We start from the raw sequence: 26,464 nt of genomic DNA on the forward strand, positions 1-26,464 counted from the left end.
AAATCTGCTGAGGAACATTTGCTTCTCTGAAATAGATGACCACAGAAACATGTATAGGACAAAAAAAAAATCTGAGCACATATTCATCAATGTTTGGTTGCCTATTGGTATGAGCACATAATTCCTTCCACATAACACAATAGAGATTCTTCATTCTATTCTGGATTCCCTAAGTCAGAAGACATCTCTCCCCCCATCCTTCCCCCCACAATGCTGAAATGTTTTTCACAAAACGGAATATTTGCTACAACAGATCTCAGAGGGAGCCCACCTCAAATCAGTGCTGAAATTATGTATTTAGTCCACAGTCTGCTGATTCAGGATATAGATTTGAAGCTTTTGTCTGGTGACTGGAAGATGTGGGGGTTCACATCCCTTCATGGAGAGGAAAATGAGAAATGAGTGCTTGTCTTTCTCAAATCCACACAAGTAGGACATGGAGCTGTAAGGCCAAAGGCAGACAAGGCAAGAAGAGCATGTCAGTGTGGCATGATTTTTATTTTTCCAGCTGAATTACTTGTCAAATTCGAAATGCATCTGTAATAAGGCTGAAACAGCTTTTTTAAATAAAGTTGCTGTATATTGGATAAATAGTTGCATATATTATTTCTGATGACACGGTGTATATATGGCATTATTGCCTCTGTGGAAATAAGCATATTTAGTATTACTGAATTAATATTATTAAAATCTGTTCTTCTGAATGCATCCATTACACCACTTTCTTGATTTCACTTTTTAGCAAATTCACCATAGGAGCGTTTTATTTTAGTTGCCAAATGCAGTAATGATAGCAAAAGCAGCTAACACCAAAGTGAAAAAGTGACTTGCTTATTTGTTGACTAAGAGCTTAAATATCACAGATTTGAATGAGCTAGCTTGCCGTCTTGAATTGCCTAGCACAAATCTGTGTTTGCAAGATTGGACTGTCAGAGGTGATAGGGCACAGAAATGGAGATATGGCAGATTTCCTAGGAGAACAGAGGAAGGAAAAATGACAGCAGAACAGAACACAGGAAGTCTTAAGTAGCAGGGCATAGACAGGGTTTGAGAATCAGGGGAATACAGGAGTGACAAGAGGGCTCTGATTAGCAAGAGGAAGCTTAGATGATGTGGTAGCAATAAAAACCGTCCAGTTTGCAATCAAAACAGAGAGGCGAAGCAATGGGCGGCACAAACCAAGGTTTATAAATGATTAACAGATTTTCATCCCATCTACCTTAATGTGAAATATAGGATGCTGCTTGCTACCTTACTGGGTAGTACACATCATGCATAGGATTTACTGATTAGTGTTCAGCATTAAGTGTCCTTCTTTTAGTTCTGGCTCACCTGTGGATTTTTTACTCATTAGTTGTGGGGGGAAAAAACTGGAGTGCGGGTTCTTGGTGGGTACTTGAGAAACACAGAGTTTGTCTGGGCTGGGGGGGGGGGGGCAGTGGGGCAGGAAAATTGGAGGGCAGGGACAGTACTCCTTGTTTTACTGCAAATCACAAATAGAGCTGGGAATAAACCCAAGAAGGATCAATTTGTAGTCTTGTGCTGTAACTTCTGAACCACTTTCATGCACAATATAACCAGCCAGCAGTGATGCTTCATGATTGGCCGCTTGAAAAGTAGTACACAATATTGTAAGTGATGTTTTTCAGAGCTTGTAATGAAATTGTTTCATGTATTGGAGATCTTAGTCCAATGTTTTTAATGCAGTTTACTGACCTGAAGGTAAACTGGTAAAATGTAAAAGATTTTTCCAGAGTGGTTAGTCTTTAATAACGTTGCAAGAGAATACTCTGAAAGTAGTTGATTGTGTATTTGTACTCTAGCAAGAATATGTTTTAGCAGTAGCAAACCCCTTATAATTTTGATGTCATGTTTTGATCCAGTGAAGTCTGCAATAAACAGGCTGAGGTGGGTAAGTGAAAGTGTTAACGGAGTGGAAAGAAAGCTGGTCAAGGGGATTTCTGGCTGTTAGCTAACTGCAGCAACACAGAGTGAGGCCAGCCAGGAAAACCTTTCAAGCACTGATGTGTTTCATAGCATGAGCTATCAAAAACTGACACCATCTCAGGATCAGCAGCCAAGAAAAGCTGCTGCATGTGCTCAGGGTGTTTTTAGTTACCTTGCTATATCCTTGCAATGGCAGATAAATACTTGAATTCATACTGCCTGTTTTTGTCTTTGTTGTCATCACTTGTGGGTTCCACCATTTGTAAGACAGTGACACTGATGGGATTAAACCTGGATGTTAGTTATCTCCACTCACTGACATCTCAAAAATCAATCTAGAAATGCTAGTGGATGACCTTTTCAGAGGGGAAGAAAAACGAAAAATGTGCCACTCCTTGATTTATTCAGCACACTCCTTCCCTTTGCATTTTCTCTTTGACTTTCAGTGGAATTTTTAAGGATAACTGAGGTAGTTACTCTTAGAACTCCTTTATCCATGAGTTTGAATTTATGTAAATAGGGGCTTACAACTGGAAGCTTCTGCATGAAATCACTCATGATAAGTCATCAGTACTTGTTTTGTCCTTTTTAAGACTCTGCATCATGTATCTGCCATTGAGTTTTATACTGGAAGTATAGGAGAAGCATAGCTGATGGTAAACACGTTTGTCTGATGAGCTAAATCAATGGCATCCACTTAAACTGGCACAGATGTGCTAATCAGCATGGGTTGCTGTAGATTTTGCAGATTTTATGTATGGTTTTGAAGCTTTTTATGTGACTAATACATATGTATTTTCTTATTTAAAAGAATTGGATATATTAACACTCGAAACACTTTGGAAATGACTGGCTTTCTCTGCAGATGTGTAAGTGTGGAAATATGGGAGAGGATGGAAAGTAATTTTGTTCTCTCTGACTGATAATTTGTCAGATGCTAAGGCTTCAAAGAAGACCCTGCTCACTGGAAGCAGAATCTGCTGCTCTCTCTTGATATGAAGAGCATTTATTGTGAAAACTTTCACACTATGTTGTTCTGTATGCCATGAATTTGATATAGGGAGAAATGTACTTGATTAATACTTGGCAATGTTTATGTACTCAGTAACGATTTGCCCATCCTCTCATTCTCTGCCTCACTTCTGTTCATTGCTCTCCAGTATTGCACACACTTTCAAAGAAGTCTTAATGTGACACCTCTCTTCCTTCAATGTAAAGGTATTGTTTTTCAGTACTGTCCCTAGAAGAGGTTTGAGAGCTTAAATAGCAACTTGGCCTCTTTCTCCATTGCCATGTCTCAGAGTGTGCCTGACATTCAATCTGACAGGCAGGCATTTTGGGTGCAGGAAGCTAATCTTAGTCTTCTTGTTTAGGTAAAGTGGCTCTTTTCTTGAGCCACATGTGGTTTTGGAACAGTCCCCAAATGGCTGATGTGATGAACCAGAACTCAAAAGCACATGGTGCTGTAGGCATGAAAGGCTGCTGAGGAACAGTAATTATCAAGTCTGAGCTGCAGACCTCACTGGGGCTCTCTGAGATACTGGTGTGAGGTGGAGAGGGATGGCAGGGCAGCTGGTGCTGTTTTGCTATCAGCAGAAGTGGCTGCCTGCCCAAAGGTGCTTCCTGCTCTTATGTTGGTTAGCTTTGGAAGAGCACAGCTGTTTGCAGTCACTTATTCCATAAACTGAGCTGGACAGTGCAAGCAGAATTTCAAGAATATTCAGGGTTAGAGACACACTTCCCCCCCAACTCAATTCCACTATATTCCTGTGTAGTTACTGGGTTTGGGGCTCCATCTTCTCCAGAAGTTGGGAGGTCCTGTGGTATTTAGTCACGTATGTGGTTTTCTGCTGGTGTTTCTGACATGGGTTTGTTAAAGATCAACTTAACTCACAAATGTTCTCCCTCTGTTGGTTCTGTATACAAGCCACTAGGATTTGGGAATGGCTTTCTCCATCTTTGCTGTGCAGTAGAGTGAGGAGAGATAAGGGATTTTCAGTCACATAGAAGAAGGGCTATGTTCCTGCCTGAGAAGAAAATGAAAGCATTTTTGTATCCACTTTCAGTATGAGGAGATGACAGGCAGAGGGAGAATGCAGACTTCCAGCTATCACTGATAGATGTTCCTAATAGAGAGGAGGAACATTTCCATTTTGTGTTCCAGTTAATTTTCAATCATGTCCAGGCAAAATGAAGGAAGCTCAGAGAGGGTGCAACAGTGAAAAAGCAATTGATGACAATCTGGGAAATTGAAAAATCCAATTCAGTTTTTCTCACCAGTTACAGCTGAAACTGTTTAATTTGAAAAAGAAAGAAAACATAGCTCTGACTTATCACTTCAATTACTTTTGCATTATTTCAGTTGATTTTAAAGCTGAGTGAAAAGGGAGGGGGCGTGGGACATTGTCTCTGTTTACTGCACAGAAACTCTTAGTTCTCTTAATGTGTTTAAATAAGCAATTACACTGCAGGGAAGGAATATAATGGTTTAATGCAAGATGTCTTAGAGCTCCTTCAGTCTTTTCCTTTGTCTCTTGTGAGGAGATGAATTGCTGTTTTCTTTGCAGGAGGTATTCAGCCAGCCAAAACATACTAATTATTTGTTGTCTTGGTTATCTTTTGCATACATGCCACTCACTGGACAGTCATCGTGAAATATTAAATGCCAATGCAGGATAGTTGTAGAATGCTTTTGGGAGGAAAGGATTAGTGTGCTTATAGTGAGAAAACAATCAAGAAAGGGCAGTCTGAAAAATAACAGCCTTCAGTTTCAGTTGCTGTTTTGAGATACTGAAGAGCCTGAGCTGAGAAATTCCTGTGTAGTAAAGTATAATTGTAAGTTTGTTTTTAATAGTAGTAAAGAATCTACTGTAACCCTCAGAGGCCTTTTATGCTGCATTCTGCATGAGGTAAGGACCTGGTCTTTGTCTTCAACCTTTTTACCATCTAAATGATAAGAAATTGGGGAGCAAATTGTGTTTAGGGAGAACATAACAACCATGATGGTTCCATTTTGTCTCTAAACCTTACTGTTTAAATACTTCTCTTTTGTACAGAAGGCACAAATTTGGAAGACCTGTTAGGATGGAGGCAGTAATAATAGTAACAAAAAGAAAACCTGTCTATGGAGCTCCCAGGGGTCAGGAGGAGCAAATGGTCAACCAGCTGCTGGAGGAACTTGGAGCTCAGTGTAAAGTGAGCATGGTAGCACAGGTACTATTCTGGTGTTTTGAAAGGCTGAGAGCAGTTCTGTTTCATCCAAAAGGCTGAGGGTCTTTGAAGGGAATCTGGAGGATGAAGATGCTAACTAGATACTTTTATTTTTTCTTCTGATCTCTTATGCAGTTTCTAGGCAAATGCAGGCTCCTGCTTACCCAACAGACCTTGACCTTATGTTCAGAGCCCCTGGAGAAGCTCTAACCTCACTGTCAACAGTGAGGATGGAAATAAATGGGAGACAGAAACTTTGCCCATATTGTCATTGCTCTAGCTTTTCATATGAAATCTTACATTACCCCTAGCTGAATTGCATTCTGGCTATAAGCTGAAAAGCAAGCTGTTTCACAAGCTGTGATCAGTGAACCAGTCACTATTAGGAAAATGGAAGTTCTTAAAGCACTGACACTTGTTTCCTGTAAATAATTGGAGCTGACTGCTGCAGTGGTATCCTGGCGTTTGTGTTTCTATGCAAGTCTTTTGCCAGGACATTCTAGAAGCAGCACAGGCTAGGTTTGGTACATATAGCCGTACTTCTTGAACATGCTGTAGAATTTCCCAAATAGTCTTTGCAACTTTCCAAAGAACAGCATGACATGGGGGACTGAATCTGTTGGCTTAATGATTTTTCTCAACTTTCACTATCTTCCTGTTCTTCCACTCTGAATTTTTTAGGATTCTGTGTATGTGTGTCTGCACAGAGTGCGGTAGGCAGCTCTGTTCAGTCTAACCTGGCTGCTGAAGTTGTAGTGTGGAAGTTCTGCAGCTATGTTTGTGAAGTGTTGCACCTGGAAACCTTGTGTCACTTTTAACCGTAACTTTCTGTTCCACAATATCTTCTACCACTGATTTCAAACCATGCTTTTAGGCATTTTTTTTTCTCAAAGCTGCCTGGTACGTGAAGGTGATGTGCCCATTCTTCAGGTGGAGAACACTTGATTTGTGCAGAGTTCTTAACGGTCTCACTCAAATGAAAAATAATTGCCAGTGGCACTGCACTGTCATGTGTAATGTGTCACCTTTTATGAATGGTGCCAATAATATGAAACTCACCTGCAGAATGTTTGTATTGCTGAACTTGAATTGCTTACTGCTCTTGGATGAAAAAAACAAAAAACATGAGTAACAGTCTAAGTAACTTGGAGAAAGAAACTAGATAACCTAGCTGACAGCTGAGAGATGGAAGCATGTTAATCTCCATGGAACCAATAACAGCAAACTGATACCAAAAAAAATCTACAGTGCTTTTTCTCACATGTGGGAATGTGCATCATACTTGAAAATAGGAGACCTAGATAAGTTGTTTTTCACAGTGAGTTGCAAGCTTTTGCAAACAAACTAGTTTGTTTTTAAAGGACTTTTTTGGCAAAGTTATAGTAAAGGTGCTCCAAGTGACAGAAATTAAAATCCCAGTAAATTGCAAAGTAGATTTTCCAGAATTGTATTTTTCATTGCTGTGTATTCTGCTTTTAATAGTAGTAAAGGTCAGTTCTCTGAAAAACTCTTTAGCAGGCTTGGTTTTGGTATTTTCCCTACAACTCTTCCCAAAGCAACTTCCAGTGTCCTCATGTAATACTCTTGTGTAGTTCATCAATATTGCATATTACCCTCCTGAGTTTCCTACAGCATTGGAATAAATACATGCTTTCCTGTAGTGTGTGAATCCAGGTAACCATGGCAAAATACAGTCAATAAATGAGTTGCCTTGCTCTGGGCGTGCTGCCCAATTGCCTTTGTGCATTTTACAATAGCACAAAAGCACAAGTTCTTTATTACTTCATAACTTTTCAGCAGGACTGTTGGTGTGAATAAATATTCAGAGCTGAATTCACCTTTTGGGGGACGTTTAGCAGGAAGATTCTTATAAAATCAGGTACAGAGATGTCCAAGTCTAATTTTGCGGGATTCTTATATTGCTGTCTGCCTGAATTCAGCCTGCACTTTATGTCTGATGCCTTTGTATTTGAAATTTCTGAGATGGGTACAGCAACAACCTAGGCCCCAGCTGGTTTCAGATATTAGGGATAATACCTGGCAAATACTACTGTCTCTTCCTGGGTCTTTAAAGCACTCTTAACTTACCCGAAATTCATAAATTCATAGCACACATAGCTAGGAAGAAACATAGTGATTAAACTTTTCAACAGCATGAGGCAGAGAAATTCACTCTGATTTCTTTAGTCAGCTCTATAATTTGTAATTTGTAGTTCAGCAGAAGTATGTTTCTTCTAGAAGGGTGACTGATTTTGATTTTAAAATTCCTAAAGTATGTGTTATACTTTTTAATCAATCTCTTCCAAATAATGCCCTTAAGTGTCCCTTGGCGGGGTGGGTTTTGTATTTTCTGGCATTACTGTTACTGCTACACTGTAATACATTTTTAAAAAAAAAAATTTATTGTTTGCTGTTTAATGAGGTTGATTTGGTATTTATTGAAATAATTGTGGGATATATAACACTTGTGAATGCCGGTTCCATGAGGTGAAATTTGGTACTTCTGGATAAAGTGCCAAGAGTTGTCTGGATGCCAAATAAGGTACACTACTTCATAGAAAACAATGTCTGTGTGGTGTTGAAAGAGTATTTCTTTTCATGAAATAAATATTGGATTAAAAAGTCTTACAGTTGGTTTTTCTTTTTCCCAGCTGTGGAATTTGCTGGAAATGTACCGAAAGCAATAGGAATTATTTTAGTGAAGAAAGCATTAAAACTACTATAGAGGTACTTACTGTCTTTTCTGACAAAACAAATAAGAGAGAAAGTGTAGGAGGAGAAACTTTGACAAATGTGCAAAATTTATTATTTTCATCAAATTTTGGGCTGTGTTTTCTATCAGCCTTCTCAGGTAAGTGTTACTGACAGTTTGTGCAGCATTTGCCTGTGATTTTTGGAGAGTCCTTGATAATTCTTGCAATGTGTTTTCAGTCATTGCGTTTTCAAACTATACCTAAGAGTTGCGTAGTGAAAAGACATCAGGCTTGCTCAGGACCTTTTGGGATTCAGCCCATATATGCAGGGATCATATGGAAAATCTGATTCCACACACAGCTCTCTCTTCACTCTTTCCATTTAATACAACCCTCACAACTGCCTCCTTTTCATTTTATTTTTCCAAAATTCTGACCTAAAAATTCCCAACCAAGAGCAAAGAAGAGAGAGACTGTGCATGGGGGATATATGTGATATGGTTAGATGATGAATTTCTGCTAAAATGAAAATTAATACTCGCTGTGTCAGAGATTTCACTGTGCAAAATGTTTTCATTTTTCCCAATTTCTCATAGTTTCAGCTTGTCACAAGCTTGCATAAACTGAAGTTGGAGCCATTTGCAATTGCTGAAAAATTAAAGCTCCAGGAGATAAGCACTACATTGGTTTTGTTTGTGGTCCTTCACAGGATTTTGGGCAGAAAAGTATTTCATTTTAGTCAAAGAGTAAGGTTAGGCACTTTCCTGCCCTTGTTGCTTACTGTGAATTAGAATGAGTGCATTTTCCTCTAGAAAAGCATTTGCTGACTTTTTTTTTTCCCCCCTGCTAATGGAGTCATAAATGGAGCGAGTTTCTGTTTTCAGGAATTACTTAGGGTTTTCTCTGGTTCTGTTGGTTTTGGATTCTTTGTTTTGTTGTTGTCAGGGATCATTTTGTTGGGTTTTTGAGGCTTTTTGCCTTTGCCATGACTGCAGCACTCATGATCCATCTCTCGTCCAAGAGGATAAAGTATGTCATGTTTTATTAATGGAGCCTTTGAGTTTTTTCTTGGCTCTATATAAACATGTTCATATGTGATTCAAAATAATATATACAGTAGATATATGTTTTGACTGCAGCTTATCTTAACTGTTAAACAGCATGAGACCAGTTAACTGTGGATGGAATTTTTTATTGAAACAGCTGCCTTGGTCATTTTTGGTTTAGTTGCTTGTATCTGATCACAACACACTGGTTTAGAGATTCTTTTTTTGGTTCCAGCTCTTGTGGTCAGGAGTGATTTACGTGACCCCCAAGTTACTTTGATGAGGTGAATAGTGTTCATGTTCTGTAGATAACCCTGCTCCTTAAAGAATAATGGATTTTCCTTTTCAAGCAAATGCAAGCCTTCCTCTACTGACAGAAATAGTTTCAAAAAATATCATGGACCATTTTAAACATTAAAGGTTTGGGGGGTGGGGAGAGTGTGTCTTGAAGTCTTCTAGACATCCCTTTTTTCTCAACAGTCTTTGTTAACTGTGAATTGCAGGGCATGGAAAATGGTGCCTGAAAGGTGAAATATATCCTTTTATAAATTTTGAAATATAAATGGAGCAAAGGGACACTTTACAATATTAGTGTTCACTTTTGTGTAGACAAAACCTTCTCATATTTGTTTCTTGACTGACTGCAGGTAGTAAAAACCAGAATCATATTGTGTTGATGTTATAAAATCAGAAGGAGTGAACAGAAGGAAATCTAAATTATTTGGTAGAGATCAGATCCCAAATCTACTTAATGAGTCAACAGTTTTGTACATTTTTATTAAAGCCTGTGACAAATTTTATGTGAGTCTCAATGCTTCAAGGCATTCTTACAGCTTGCCCTGCCAGAGGAACCCCCAGGCTCATGTGGGGAAGCAGGAACTGGTGCACAGGGACATGAGTTGATTGGTTGTTGGTGAGATTAAAACCAGAGGGTCTGAGATGTCCGCAGCCTTAGCTGAAGTGCTGACGAAAACCTCTGTCAACGCCTTCCCTGCACACCAGAGAAGCTCATAGTCCTTTTCAGACCATTTGGTTTAGACACAAGGTGTGGAATTATTAATGGTTCACTGACAAGATTCTTACTGTGTGTTTAGTGCAATAATTCCTTTCAGATTCCTATTTAATGTATACAAGAGAATTTTATTTCTTTTTTAAATAAAGATAACCTTTTAGAAGTACAAAGTAACAATATCACCTGGAAAACAGAATTTAGGACAACAGGGTTACAATGTTAGAGCTGAGGAAAACTGATGCATAGTTTGATTGCTCATGTATGGACTGGGGACTGGTGATGTGTTCCCCTAAAATGTATATCTAGTTTTAATTTTCTGTATTAGATTTTTTCCTTGTTCCAGAGAATATCACATCTGTTTTTGCTAGCATCTATTTATCTTGCCGGAAGTCCCGCTTTTCAGAATCCTGCACGCTTTCAGAGAGGTACCATGCTATTGGCATCATTTTGACTTCTGGGTGCCACACCTAAATGGAACTGGAAGTTGTGCTGGTCCTTCACTGAACATTGATATGACACTTTCTCACTTGACAGGACTCTTTCATGCTGCCTTTACATTCTATTAAAAAATCTTCCTCACTTACATCCTTCCTACCTCATATCCTACCCTAGGCTGTAGAAACTGTTTACTATAGGTTCAAATCCTGTATTTGTTTTGCATTCATACTTGTCCTCCTGGATTTCCTCCTATTTCGGTGCTTTCTTTTTTCTTACCTGTATTCTGACTAGTGCTGTTCTTCTTTCTACTCCTTAAATAACTGTGCTTTCCTTATGCAGGTGTAGCTTTTCTTGCCTTCTTAATATCACCTCACTATAAAACAGAGGGTTGCTCTTAAGTGGAGGGGAAGAAAGTAATGCCTTCCTACTTCACACTGATCCTCTGCTAACTTTGAGTGTGCTCTGGGAAGTCTTCCATTTTCTTCCATTTCCTTTCCTTCTCCCATTGTCTCTTGGCTTGGCTTTTCATGCTGCAGAGTTCTAAAATCTGTCGCTGTCTGTTCATTTCCACTGATGTAAAGTTGGCTTATGCTATGGTTTTCTCTTGGCTGGGTTTGTTCAAAGCTCATCCCTCTTCCATCAGCTCTGACTACCCTATTTCCCTCAGACTTGTGTTTGGCATGTGTTTTTGTCATGCTTCTCTTTTAATCTCTGCATTTCCATGTGAAATTAATGTTCTGTGTAATGATTTCTAAGACTTTTGACCAGGTCAGATCCAGCTTTCATTCCATTCACTGTACTTTCAGATGATGCAGTATCTTTTATTCTGCTTTCCACACCTTTACCAATTTTAGCATAGATCTCCTGTGTAATTTTTAACTGATTAGGTTTTGCTTCTTTTCCTCTTAATCTTGCTTGGCTGTGGTTCAGAACAGGGGCCAGTTCTTCTGGTGGTTCTCTCATCTCCTTTACAGAACTCATTCAGGCAGGTGGAAGCATATGACAAGCTTGGAATAATTTTTCACTGTCTTCTTGCTATCAAAATCTGGGCCCTGAAAAACAAACAAAAATTCTTGGGCTGTCTCTTGTGGGAAGTCTGCTCATTTATCTGGTGGTAACTTGTTTGCAGCTGAAGAAATAACCTTAGCTCTTGGTTTTTATAACTCCCTACTAGCAATGAAGCCCTGGAATTGCAACAGTTGTACATAACTTCATTAGTAGTCCCTTCAGTGAGAAATGTCTGTTCAAAAAATTTCTCCTTGAATTAATGAGTACATTTTCTTCTGTCCTTTACATCTTTTGACAATGGTCAATATCACTGCATGTTTGGTTTGTGGAGTTTTTTTTACCTAAAAATAATGCTCTGGTTTCTTCAGTGAGCAAAAATTTGATAGCAAAGAACAACTTCCCATTCCTATTTGTGGGCTGGTCACAGGCACTTGGTCTTAAACACTAGAGACATGTTGTGCTGTAATTTCTTTAGGTAACTGCTTTTCTCTCCAGTCCAGTAACAAATTACAAAGATTATTTTGGTTTCTGTACTTGAGCCTTCCTTGCTGGCATTGCCTCCTCTAAGGGGCATAGGGAATGTATGTACACCTTGTCATTTTCTTAGCAATTGCTATTGGTTGTAAGGACTTGCATCAAATCTGTTACTCTTCTAGAGAAATATCTGTAAAATTGCTACCACCTTGTGCACCTGAGGCCAAGCTTTTAAATCCTTTAGTCATTGCTTTTGTATGATCTCTTCAAAGTCAATGGGCGCTGGCTGCTCCCATTCCTTTCAACCTGCCCAGGCCCTTTATGGGAGCAAGAGCAGAGGAAGCTTTCAGATGAGATGCTAAACATAGATTAACTCTGGTGTATTGACCCCAGACTACAAACAGATGGTAGTTTTCATGCAAAGGGAGGAAATCGCCTCGTGAGATGTTTGTTGCCTCATCAGCTGAGTTGCTGCTTGTTCATGAATGAACGTAACTCATTTATTCACACAAAGATGAGCCTCCAAATGCTCAGCACTTCCATCTCAGAATAGTAAAAAAACAGAGTATATCTACTCAGTCTGGATCCCCAGCTTTGCAGCTGAGTATTATAAAGCAATTTAATTCCAAATACACTGCCTCTATTCAGGCTATGCACCGTGTTGGTAGAGCTTGAACGTGATAATCCGACAGGTCACTTTGGCTGTGTGTGTGACACAATACATCATTATGCACACATTATCAGAAAGATCTCTGCAAGTTATCTCAGAATGCCACTGAAAAGTAGATTGGATTGAGCTTGGGTTTGAGTGATGTTTGTGGGCTGTGCCTGATACTTGGGCCAGCTCATGTACACCTTTATTTTTGTCTTCATCATGTCAACTCCATATAATGAGTCCCTTTTGAACCACACATCTTTGTAACTCTAATTAAAAAGATAAACAATATGTTCCTAGTTCTGGTAAAACTCTATACTTAGCTTAAACAAGACATTGTAAGACATTTTTTATATAGTGAAACCTTTATAGACTTGAAAAGCTGCTTCAAGTTTTAAAATTGAACTATGTCTTTATTTAAGTAAAAACGATTTAATTGTGTAAAATTGTGCCATGTATTACATATAGTTGAAGAATATCAAGTTGCAAGGGAACCTCAAGGATCGTTTGGTCTAACCTCCTCCAGGATCATTTGGTCTAACCTGTCTGGAACAAAGGATGTACTTTGTGTCTCTTTACAAAGGTGTCTATATGACTGATGTGTTTACTTACGCATTTCTTTAGTATTTTCTCTGTTAAGAGATTGCAGGAGGTTTTAAGATTAATTTTGACCTTGATTATGGCATTGGTATTAGTGGCATACAATTTTCTTATGTTTTGGTTGTGCTTACTTTGTTAGGGAATCTATGCATAGTGTTATCTAACACATGCACTTCTGTGTTTGAGTAACTTAGGGAATGCCTTTTCCTAAAAGCACCCACATTTTATACTGAAATATGTTTCAAAATTAATTTGATTTGTCAGTATTAATCTTATTTCCTAGAAATCTTTCCTAGAAAATGATTAATTTTATCTGTAAAATATTATGAAGCTATATCTTAGTTTCCTATGTATTTGTATGAATAAGCCTGCTATGTAGATAAAAGATAATAATTCTTTTGTAATACTAATGCTTTTTTTATTAAAGAAAACATCTTGTTTTTTTACCAATGAGCTACAAAGAAAAATGCAGAAGAAATTAGAACTTATATTTAATGAGCATGAATGGTTAATTGTTATTCTTAGAGTGATGCAGTTAAATAATATATGAAGTGGTTATTCAGAGCAGCTGACAGCAAATTGCTCTTTCTAGGATTTTGTTTGGTATTTATTGTTTTACTATATAAAATACATGGGTGACCTACATTTAGTAAATTTATGCTTGTATTGTAGGCTAAGCAGAAATAACTAATCATATTAAGTCACTATAATAAATCTTTAAAATAGATGCGAATAAATTCTCATTTTCTCTGCTGCTTGAGGAGCCCAAATGAATACCTTGTACTACTGAGAAGTCAGTGTGAACACTCCACTGTTCTTAAAATTTTCCTTGTAAAATGGATAATTTTGGAAGCCTTTTAAAAATCATTTATTCAGTTTTTTTGTCATAACTGGTGCACGAATCAGGTTGCTATTCCCACATCTGTGGCTGTAGTATGCTGAGAGGGAATGCACGCTCTTTTGAGCATCCTGCCCTTGTAGGATGTAGATTTTCTTGCTCGGTGAACGTTAGAAGTGCAAACTGCTTTGAGACTGAAATCGGGAGTGGGGTTTACTGCTTCTATTTGTAGCTCCTTTGAGCAGCCAGTTGCCAAGGAGATCACTGGCAAAACCCCAGCAACTCCCTGTACGACGTTAGCCTATAAAGCAAGTGCTGCAACCGATCCAGTGACAATCATTAGACACTTCCTGAGAAAACACCCTGGAGGTTTTAGGAGGGTTTATATTTCCACCACCTGTTTAATTGTCACATCTGCTTTTCAGCAAACAGAAAGGGAAATGCTTATGATCTCTGGATAAATATATTATTTGTTGCTTTTCCCAATATAACCAATCAAAGTCTATTAAAAACATTTCTATATCTATTTAAAAACCCCATTTCTCTGCCTGCCTCGTGTAATCCTTCTTTGTGTCAGAGATAATTAGCAGCCATCTAATAAGATTAGCCAACTAGTGTGATTAGTGAGATCAAACCCTGTCCTTTTCCTTTTGCAGGTAAGTGAATGTGGCATTCAGCATCCCTATCTACATTATTATCACTTTCTTTGGCTCTTATTTCTGATGCCAATTTATGGAGTGAAAACAATAAAGGCAATTGGAGAATACTGACATGCAGGTACTGTGGATGCTGTTGAAGTGTATATGCTGAGAGAGATGGTAAGTGGGATGTTTTCCATCTTAACCTACATCATGATAGCGTTTTGATTATTTGCTGCTGACATGTAGCAGCAGCCTGTTGTGCTCTTGGAAGCCAGCTCTCAGTGGCATTGCTGGAAGGAGGAAAAAAATGGGAGATGTTTTGTTGGATTGGCGGATAGCAGTTTTCTGTTGATTTGTTTTTCTTCTGCATCACAGGGGGTTTGGATGTACTGTCTCTGAAAAGTTATTAGCATTTTCCTTTGGGTTTGGATGTTTCAGCTTCAGAACTAGATACCATGTGGGGAGATGTGCCAGGGTGGTGTAATTAACCAGAGATGATCAAAATGGAAAGGGAACGATGCATCCAGAAATGGACATCATGTTCCCTGCTGAAAATTATGGCAGTTTTTAACTGAGCATGTATCAAAAAATATTCTTAGACTGCTCAGAGGCTTAGTAATTAAATCTAATTTGAACAAGATAATTGCATTACTTTTTATAAATTAGAAATTAGTCAGGTTTTACAGGTATACTTTAATTGTGCTTCAGGAGATGCAAAATGCCAGGGAGATTTTTGGTGGAATGGAAATGTACCAATGTCAACTGGTATTTGAAGGAAAAATCAAGGAATGATCTGTTCATCTCAGTGTTAAGGCAGATGATGTTCCAAGTGAGCTCAGTATTTTGTTGCGTTTCTAGAGAAGGCAATCATTTATTTTGCTATCTACAGCAGGCTATATTCACAGCCTGACATGTGAATGCCTTTGATCAGGTCTACTTAAATCCTAATAAATGAGGGCTGTTACCAGGATGGTTTTTTATATGCCGTGTTTTACATTAAGTATCTCTGAAGCAGTGATACTGAGTGAGTGCCTTTAAAAGCTAATGTCCCCTTTAAAGGTCCCTACTTTGCTCAGGGGGATTCTAAGGAGTTTATGCTTTCAGAGGGACAAATTACTCCATCTCTAGGGATAAATTTTCCTAGTTACTCTTTGCCTTTCACACTTGCAGAGGCCAGTCTGCCCACTACTGTGATTCTTCCTCCACAGTCCAGTGCAGTGGCTAATGGGGAGTTTTCCTGGGATCTTCAGGAGGTTAAAAGGAATTCCTGCAATGCTGATACATCAGTGTCTGTCACAATATTGTGTAGCCTCAGCAGTCACAACTGCACAAACCCTTATTTCTACCAATTAACTGAGAAGAAGTTTATCTCTTGAATGAGAAATTTGATGATGGGAAGAGTCAGTGAGTTCTGCAGCACTGAGCTGCTATTTAATTTAGTGCAACTGTTTTCTGATTAAACAGTTCATTCTGGGAGGCAGCCAAAATGATTTCCTACCCTTAGAGCATAAAACCCTATGAATTCTTTGTGAATGAATTTCATCACTTGTTGTAACATCTTCTGTCATCTTTAACATACGGTAAAATAGTTGAAAACCTGTTTACAACATTAGTTTAAACTACTTACATAACCATTTTTCACAGTCATTATGGGAGATAAAATACCAGAGTATCAAATACAATATAAAACAGATTTGTAAAAAAGAAAAAGTAGAGGAACTAAATACCTGGGTTCATTACTGCAGTAATTCCTTACTGCAATTCTTATGGGATAATTATTTGTTCATAAACCTTTTGTTTTACAGAATGTTTTTTCTATTGTCAATACATGTGTGTGTGTATATATATGTGAATATATTTGCATAAAATAGTCTTTTCTGTACAAATGTGGGTTTTAAACCATCCCCTGGGATATAAATGAAATAATATTTATAGTTTTGGAATATTTAATCATATCATCTGCATCAGTTGAATAGGTGGTTTACATTATGTGGCAGGCCTCAGTATTCACTATTATAATCTCTACTTGTTTAAAACTAGTATGATTCACAAAATACTATAAAATGTTTAGGGCTTTGTTTTTAGTACATATACAAGTCATGTCTGTTGCAGGATTATGAGAATAGTTAAGTTTTAGAGATTGTAAAAATTAATTTTTTCACTTTTGTAAAGCTACCTTGATTTTTTTTTTTGCTGGTGCTTGGATTGTTCTCAATTATTTATTATTTTGAGGGTGAGTGAAAGAAACAAGAGATCCCAAATATAGTTAGGGGCAATATCTCTCTTCCCCTCTCCTGTAATGTGTCAGGAACTTGCGTAGTTGTCCTTTGATGTGTACATCAAGCCAAGGGAAGGGTTTGTAATGGAGCATGAGCTGTGAGGCTGTCAAGTGTGACATCCAGCTGGAAACACTTGATGGAGTAAAACAATTTGAGGGTGTGTGTGGGAAGAAAACTAGCTGGCTTTATCAACAGGAACATGACTGATGTAGTACTGAAAAAAGAGAGAGAAGCAAATGGAGGAGATGGTGGAGGCTGTGGTAAGGTCCAGTCTGGCAGGGCAACTTTGTTCCTGGGCATCACCAGCCAACCACCAGTTTGGCCAAGTTGATATGGCCGGTTCACAGCTTGCAGACATTTGTACCTTGGTATTTGTATTTCAGTAACTTACACTGGTGAGCATCTCTGGCTTATCTGCCCAGCTGTCACATTAGGAATTTGGGTTGTCACCAGTCACTGCTCCCTGCTTTTCTTACAAGGACATGGCCAAGTGGCAAATCCCTGGAACCAAAACTGATGAATATATTGAGTATTTTCCGGATGTATTCATTAGTTACCTCTAGAACAGTGTTCAAAATTCTGGGAATAAGTCTTCTGATAATCTGCTCTGGTCATGGTAATTTGGTACACAGCTTTGCTTTATGACTATATATGTAAATTTGCTTGAAATGCATCTTAGTACTAAATAAATAATCAAACAGACTAGATTTGAAATTAGCCAATATTCATTCTTTTTGGATTGCTTTGTGCTTGTAAAACATATTAATTTATTGGCTTACCATTAATTTTTATAACAACATGAGTTTAGTAGAAGCTACTATTTGCATGTAAGAATTGTAAATGAGCACTTATTTTTAAGGCTCTGCCTCTTCTTTATCTCTGTCCATTTTCTGTTCTTACGTATGCAAAGTTCTGTTTGTGAATGACTGATAACTGTGTGCTGAATACCCATTAATATTTGCATCAGAAGTGACATATTTATTTGGAAGTCTGTTTTATAAGGATTCGTATTTGATAACATGCACATACACATAGACTACAGTTGTTGGTAGAATAAAACCCTGAGATGCTGTCATCAATAAACATGTAAAAACTGTGGTTGTATTATCTTGATTTGTGGTTAGGATTTTTGGTTGGTTGGTTCCCCCCACCCCCTGCAAAAAAATTCTAATTTGGCCATTTATATCATGTGTTGTATCAACTCCATAGCTAATTTCCAGTGAAATTGGGAAGATTCTTTTGACGATGAATGTTCTTTTGATTGTTGCTGAATGTCAACACTGTCTTCCTCCAGAGTGGAAACTTCACTGAGGTCACCTGTTTCCTAGCTAAGATTTTTGGTGGTGTAGCGTGTAAATTACTGTGACTGTGTGGTCATACATGTCCTTTAAGGCTAGGCTGATATTTTGTGTGACTCATTATTTTTCTCTTTCGTTATTTCCAATTTGGAGCTCCAGAACAAAATTTGAAGACAGAGAACCAGACTCCGCAGATGCTGATCTTTCAAGGATAAATGAATAAATCAGTAGTTAAATTTCATTCTAGAAAAATAGCACACAGCTCTCTCTAGGTGTAAATGGCTGGTTAGGTAATTTGCAAGTACTCCATTTAGCTGAATTTCACTCTAATCTTACTTTTGAAAGCATCTCTGCAGTTGGTTATTTCATGATTCTTTTCAACTATATTAATGGTATTTCCATATAAAATAACCATTATTTATGATTGCATATCATAAATATCATATTGTATCATAGCTACTAGTTTATATCCTTGCTATTTCATTAGAGGGATGCTCATACTAAAAATGGGCACCCTATCCTCTTGTTTTTTGTAGGGTAAAAGCAGGAGGTAGCCAATTCAGGATGTTTTCCAGTAAACTTCTAGCCTTCAGTAAAAATACTGGCAAATTCTTGTTTGGGAATCACGTGGGTGTTTTCTAAAGTTGTTGAGGTGGGAAAATCTCAGCTATAAACTTAACATAATGATTATATGACTTGTAAATTCTCAGCAACTTGTGTGTGTGTATTCTGCTTATTTGGGTGATAATCATAAAAATAGAAAAGTAGATCTAAAGAAAAAGTGATTTTTTATTTTTTTTTAGAGATAGGACTACCTTTATATGCCCAAGTGGCAAAACCCTTCCAGTCTTACCCTTTAGCCCTATGAGAGTGAGGACTGGATGAGGTGAGGGCTTTGCTTTGTAGGTTGGGGACTGGGGTGTGAAGTTCAGGGCAAGGCTTGGGAGACACATTAATCTGATTTTTTCCCCTGAGACTCTATCTAATTTAAGTTTTACCCCTCATTCCCAAGGCACAGTGTTAATGGCTTCTTTACTGTAAGGAAAAGTGGGACTGAAAACACATTTCAGGGCAGGAGAATTAACACTCAATCTCTGCTTTTAGCTGGAAAGGCAGTGCATTATGTGTGCTTGTGCTCTGTCATGCTCACTGTTCTAGGCTTACAGCCCTGTCCCAAGGTGTGCACTCAGGACGTGCCCTGGTGGATCCTCATAGAGGAAGAGAATCCAGCTGTGTGGCCCTGCAGGGACTCCCTCTCAGAGCTTTAGAAAATCCTGTCAATTCATGTGGAATGTGTGAAGAGCAGTCAGCTACAGTATTGGAGACAATTATGACTCTCACCCTGTTTTTGTGGAATTTAGTCTCGCCTTTAACTTTTTAATTAATGCAGTTCTTGTCTCAGTACCATATCAAACCATCTCAACTTCGTGATTTTACTTGGTGTAAGACACTAGCAATGGATTGATTTTTAATTAGCACAACTACGGGCTGCAGCTGGTCTTGTCTTTTCTTCCATATTTTCTAACTGTGAGAAGAATTTAATTTTAAAATGGTGTCATAGCATTTTCCATGGTGGTGACATAGAAACACAATCATTTTAAAATGAAATGTGCATTTGCATTTAGGTAATATTGGTAGAAAATAGACTCTGTGGCTAATACAATTTTGTATTGATTTTACACTGTCTAATCTTGTTTGCAATTCAGTGGAGGAGGCATATTCTTAGAGATGTTTTATTTTTAGTATTACAGTGGTTTGTATGAATTATTGTTATTCCAGTAATATGATTTAGCTTAGCTAGAAAAATATAAGTTCAAGAAATTGTTCCTTTAAGGCAGTGTTTTCATGACAGCACTAATTCTCAATTTTTGCTAGAAAGTAAGAGCAGCAAAACATGAGAATCAATAGCCATGGAAGAGGCATAATTACCTTTACTGACCTCTTACCAAGAGGAAGTCCTTTACAAGAAGATGCTGGATATATGCCTGTTGTTGGCTATGCTTTTTGGCTACTGAAATTAATCTCCTGGTCAGACATGGGGGAAAACTCTACAGGAAGAAGCCATACAGTGTTCAGACTGATGTGACAGTGTTGTGGCTACTACTAAAGTTGTAATGGACAAGATGTACAGTGAGGTTTGGATGGCTCTCATACAGGGCAGAAGGTTTATGCAAAGCTAGAAGGAACACTGTGTTTTCTGAAATTTCCTCAGCTTTGGGAATGACTTAGAAATGCTGAAAAAGGTTCATTCTCAAACAGGTGCCAATGCAATGAATGTGAAAATAGCCCTTTTGCCAAGAAGTTGCAGTGCAATGAATCTTTACTTGAAGGGATCAATGTTTATGAATGCTGAGGCTTAAATCCTTCCAAAAGAATACTGCTGGGCTTCCCAGGGTGTTGAGAAGTTGATTTGTGCTTTTCATCATAAGTTGTACAGCTTTCCTTTGATGAGGGAGGGCCACTGAACTTTTAAACCTGACATGGAAAGATGTCCAAGGTTAAAGACTGGATGAGCAACAGTTCACAGTAGAAAGTGAGAAGGAAGGCAAGGGTAAGAGGACCATCTATAATCATTGCAAAATCTGTAGTTCAGCACCTCTTGTTGGAAAATAGGTGCAGCATTTTTACAAAAGACTAAGAAAAACAAAGATTGTCGTATTCAACCTGTCTTGATTTCTCTACAAAGTAGAACCTAACAGTTGTACATAAGGCTGGTTAAATGGCAACAAAATTGTATAAAGTCTTAACTTTCATTTGAAGTTTCAAGTGAGTGTTCACTACATGGTTTGGTAAACCATTTTGTCAAAGAAATGACTGTTATAAATTGCTGTTATAGTTTTGCCAGGTATGTATGATCTGAATTGAGACATTTACAACGTGTATCATTAATGGAAATTATCCAAAGACTTTTTACTGTCTTCTGTGCTTTATTACTCTCTGTATGTGTTGGAAAGGTTGCTCTTCAGGGAAAAAGAACAAGAGAAATTTAAATATTCATCACCTCAGACGTATTACCTTATTCAAATATCCACTTTTGCTTTAAATATTCAGCTAATTCCTTCCCTGTTTTTATCATGCCGAAGAAGGTCTGTTTATTGACAGGATTTAGCTTTTATTATTTTCCTTCTCTAGAGCTTCAGGTCTCCTCTGTGAATATGAATTCACAAAGAGCTTTTCTCACTCTTAAAAACACTCTTCTATTTCAGAAAGCAGAATTCCTCCCTCAGAGATGCCATTGTGCTCCATTTGTGCTCAGAAAAGATGTGAAAAATCTGAGGTACAAATGGCATCTGCTGCTTGCCTTTGAAAAGGCATGGATTCAGAATGGATCAAGGCAGAAATTATTCTCATCGGTCTTTAATGGCTCTCCCAAAAGTGCCTGAAGTGGGGGGGGTGGGCAATGTACCCTTTTCCCCACCTTGGCCTCCTTCCTTAATTCCCAGCTCCAGCCTCTCCCTGCTCCTGCTGGGCTTTTCTCTCTGCCTCTGCTCCTCTAAGGCACTTCCCGTGTTGTCAGGGGTTTGAGGGGCTCAGGGTATGAGGGTTGGAATGCTGCAGAACCTGCTGGAATCACCTGGAATATCCATCCCTTCCTGAGGCAGCCCTCACGTCTCCTCGCAGAGACTCTGCTGCCGTCCCTGGGCACAGATGCCCTCTCCATCTGGAAAAGAAGTCAGCTTTCTTTGCACAGGATCCCCCACAGCGCTGCCTGGAGTGAGGTTTATTAAATCTGTGGCTACAGGGCGGCGAGGATGCAGCATGGGCAAGGGCAGCCCCTCGAGCAGGGCCGTGCCAGCAGCCACCATCAGGCTCAGCAAGCACAAGGTGCAGGCAGCGCAAACCCGATCTATTTTTTGTGGTGTACCAGCAACGTGGTGCTACCTCACAGCTTCGTTTCGGGTCTGATGGGTGTAACTGAGCTTCACGGCTCCATGGCCACTGTGCTGCTGTCCTGTGCGAGCAGTACCCCGAGCCATGCTGCTGGCTGTACGTGGTGCCTATGGCAGCATCTCCCACAGGAGTTATCCCTGCACTTTGCTGAGAGCAACAGCAGGAGGTTCAGGAAATGTTTGAGTTTAAAATCAGTACAAGTTTGGTGCAGGCACTGGATCAAAGATAACTCTATAGCAGATGAGAAGCTGTCCTAGGATTTTATTCTTCCCTTTGGTATTGCATGAAGTTACGTTTTAAGCCCATTCCACTGTGCTTGTCATGATGCTTTTCTTGCTCACACTCTCACAGTTTAAACTGAAAAGTATCTGCAGAAGAAAGCTCCTTGTCAACCAAACTTTGGCAATATACAGCAGATCCCTCTTGCATGTGCACACAGGGGATAAGAAGACCCCAGGGTTGCTTTCATTCCATTCCATACTAGTTCCAGACATAAATATATTTCAAGTATCTCCACCATATATGTGTATATTCCTGTATACGTGTTTCAGCTGTAACTCAGGTGTTGTGCTGCACACAATAGGCTGTGTAGCTGCCTCCCTTTGTCACATTCTGTAACGCACTCTCTGTAACACAAATCTGCTGTGTGTGACTCACCCACTTGTTATTGGCAGAAAGATGGACAAGCTCATTTGCTGTGGAACTGCAAAACTAAATACAGCCTAGGCTTTGCCTATTGTAATTTCTACCGTTTAGGTGGCTGGGTGGGACATTCCCTTTGTGACCTTAAGGGGCATAGAGAATACACAAAGCTTTCTGCATTTCTTCTTAATCCTCACTGCTAAGGATGCCAGCACATGTTGCTTCGTGCAGCCTGGCTTTAAGCTATTCTTGTCTGCATCTCTCAGCAAAAACAATCAGTCTAACAGGACAAGTTAATTGGGTCAGGATGATCCACTCTTAAAATTTGCCAGCAGATCAGAGGCAATGTCCTTTATTTAGCCTGTAGAACATAACTCCATGTAATTCCTGGGCTGAGTGGCTTAGACAAAGCACCTTAATTATTGCAGGCAAATAAACTGAAAAAGAATCAACAAAGCAATGTTTGTTAGAGCATGTGAATGTGGCCTGTCTGAGTTAGTTAATCGAGGCAGTGAAACAACATTTCACTGATTATCACATCCCTTTGAAAGTACTAATAATTTGGATATAAATTTAACGTAGGTAATTAGGTGCAGGCATTTTAGGCTATACTTTAAAAACCTATTCAGTTTAGTGTTCTTTTTCCCCACAGTGTCCTGGAGTTATGAGATGGGCTGAATCATAGTCTTCATTTAAGCCAGGGCATTTTAATAAAGATCTGTGCATTATTTGTAATTTGACGTGAAAGCAGATATTTCTGTATGTATATTTGATTTGTGTTTTGCTGTGATCTGATTTAGAATTTTTGCTTTCGTTGTACATTTACCACTACTCTCAATCCAATCTGACAGTTTACAAATGCTGAACTCTGATGTCTTTGTGCCAGCTGGAACTGGGTGACTGCAGATCTTTGCCAGCAAGGCTTGGTTTGAGTGGCTTCGAGGTGTTCTTGCTCTTGATCTATAAAACCTTTGGCAATCTTTCAGCTTTCTCTTTTGTCTTGTAACACTCTGTATTTCTGAGCCCTGAGGTTTTATCACCTTTTGATGCAGTAGAAAAACACTGTGGTTCTTAGAAGAAGAAAAAAAAAGAAAGTGGATTTCTGTATTTCTAGTTGCTCCATGTAAGTTTATTGTGGAGAGTTCTGTACATAATTGCTATGCTGTATTTCTGACTCCTTAATTCTCTGCAAACTATCCTATAGTTGATTTCTTCTGCATGGTTTTGAGAGAGAGGGTGGTTTCTAATATTTTATTATCTAATATTGTAGGTGTCCAACTTAAAAAGAAGTCCTAGAAAAATGTCAGCCAAGATCTGGAAATCTGAATAATGTTATAATGATTCTTCTGTGACCAAAGGAGTCAAGAAGAAAATTGCTAAAACATTGTCGTGCTGGTTTTCTGTGGTACTCCTTTGAAAATGGAATTACTGTAACACCTTGTATTATCTTTGGACTGGGTGCTGTGCATCCTGATTGGGAGCTATGTATAGCAGTGACCTCACTCACCACAAAAATGTAACAACTGCTATTACTTTGTGTGGCACTGAACATGTTAACCTCAAGCAAAGGAGGGAAGAAGATTTTTAATCTTTAACATTAATGAAAAAACTTTAATGAAACTTCAGTGAATATGTATAAAAAATAATTTGGGTTTTCCTAAGCTTGAATTTATCTTGGCTACTGAAACTGGCATTCAGGTATTGTGGGATCACAGATGGTCAGGATCTTGTCTTGTGTTTAATTTAAAGCTGCAGCAGGATAGCTGTGTTAACATTGCACTGAGGAATTGCTTCAGCACCGACTCGCTCTGTTTTCCTGAGTACCCAGGTGTTCCTCCAGGCCACACCCAAGAACTAATCCAGCAGGGGGAACAGGATCACAGCACTGCAGTACTATGCTGTTAATTGTCTTTGACCAATTGTTATTTTTGGCTTTCGAGTACTGCTATGTCTTAACTCTTCAGCCTCTCCATTCCCAGTTCAGTCATTCTGGATGAGTATGTTATTTCTAAATAAATTATTATTAAATAATTTTTCATTATAAAAACCAGCCTCACCATATGTTTGAACTGTTGAAGAGAAAAAAAAACCTGAGGTCACTCTCTGACATTATCATGGCTCATTCCTGCTTAACATTTTGATTGTGGTTATTGTATTTGCAGATTCTGACAAATAAAGTAGACCCTGATGTATAGCAATGAGTCACAGATGAAACACCTAATGCTTTCAATACATGTCTGAAAACTGCAGTCTTCGGAACTCTGATGTAAAGAAACTTAGGTAATTTGTATTTTTGGAGGCCCGTGTTACACTATTATGATTATTAAATGTGTTTTCATAAGGACTCATGAAGATATGTTTTCAGGACTCTACTACAAAGCTACTCTGCTTTGTAGCAGGGACAGTAACTTCAAACTAATTCAGTTATAGGGTTGTTTTACCACAGTTTTATACAGGACAAAACTAAAGGAAGTATGCTTGTCACAGTGGGATTTCAGTTCTTTCTCTCTTCCTCCAGTCAATAGGGTTTGGTTGTGGAGCAGACAGTTCTGCTGGTATTTTTGCTGCTCTCCAGTTGCTGTACACTACTGCTTTACAGAAGTTGCTTGTTCAGCTCACACCATGTACTTTTGGGGAGGATCATCTTAAGATATTGTTCTAGATTTAGAAATTTTACTCTGCAGTGTATTGTGTCAAAGCCCCTGGCAGCTGTTCCAGCCCTCCTTATGTGTATGCACCATTGAGACTTGGGCAGCAGCTTCTAATGGGAGTCAGTAAAAGAGCCTTTTGTTCTCTGAAAAAAACCAGACCAGCTAATTATTTGACTCATCCCTTAGAGAACTATACCTGAAAGGAAAGTAACATTTGTTTTACCATTGTTTCACTTTAGATACCCTTTGTTAGATTTCAGTAGCATAATGCTATTGTTACAATAATAAATACCATTAATCAGCTTTCCAGAAGTACAAATGGTTTTGGTATGTTATCCCTCTGGCATCTTACAGAGAAGTGCTTAGACTTAAAGAATCCTGGTTTACCACCACGTCAATAAGCTTCAGCTTTTTTGCCTCCTACATGATTTCCAGAACAGACCTGTCATAGCAATATACAGATCAGCACAAAACAAATAATAGTTTTCCTAAATATCCAAAGTGTAAATATATACCGACAATATTTTAGAAGTCTTATCACTGGAGGGAAAAAAAAAATCCCACAATGCAAATTAAAGATACCTGATATCTTTAGGTAGACGGGAGATCTTTGCAGACATTTAAGTTGATATTTTCAAAAATGGAGTATGTTCTCTGTTAGAGCTAGTGAGAGACTAAGGCAATTGGTAGTATTTATAAGAAATTATTGTGAACACCTTGTTCTACATTCTGACATAGTTTTTAACATCAAGGTATTTTATTTAGCAATTACTGCATAAATTGTTTCCTGTCCTGATTTCTTTTGCACAGAAAATGTATGAATAGTCATTTGAAATAGATATGTTAAGTCATATTTATCCCTCCCATCTTTATCTGCATCTTTTTTATTGATAGATATGAATGCCACTGTGTCTGAGTTTAAGCTTAGACTATGAATATCTTGATAAAAAAAAAAAATACTACAAAGCTTTGTCTCTCACCAAAATCCGCTCAGTTAAAACAAATGCCATAGGCTGAGTGAGCCTGACTTTCACAGTTGAGATAGAGAATGAATGTTGTGCACGAATTGTCACTAGTCCAGTGAATTTTTGTTCATCGCAATGGTGACTCCAGTTTAAAACTAAAGTAGGTATCCTTAAAA

The sequence above is a fragment of the Parus major genome, chromosome 6, assembly GCF_001522545.3.
Source record: "Parus major isolate Abel chromosome 6, Parus_major1.1, whole genome shotgun sequence".
NCBI classification, from domain to species: domain Eukaryota; kingdom Metazoa; phylum Chordata; class Aves; order Passeriformes; family Paridae; genus Parus; species Parus major.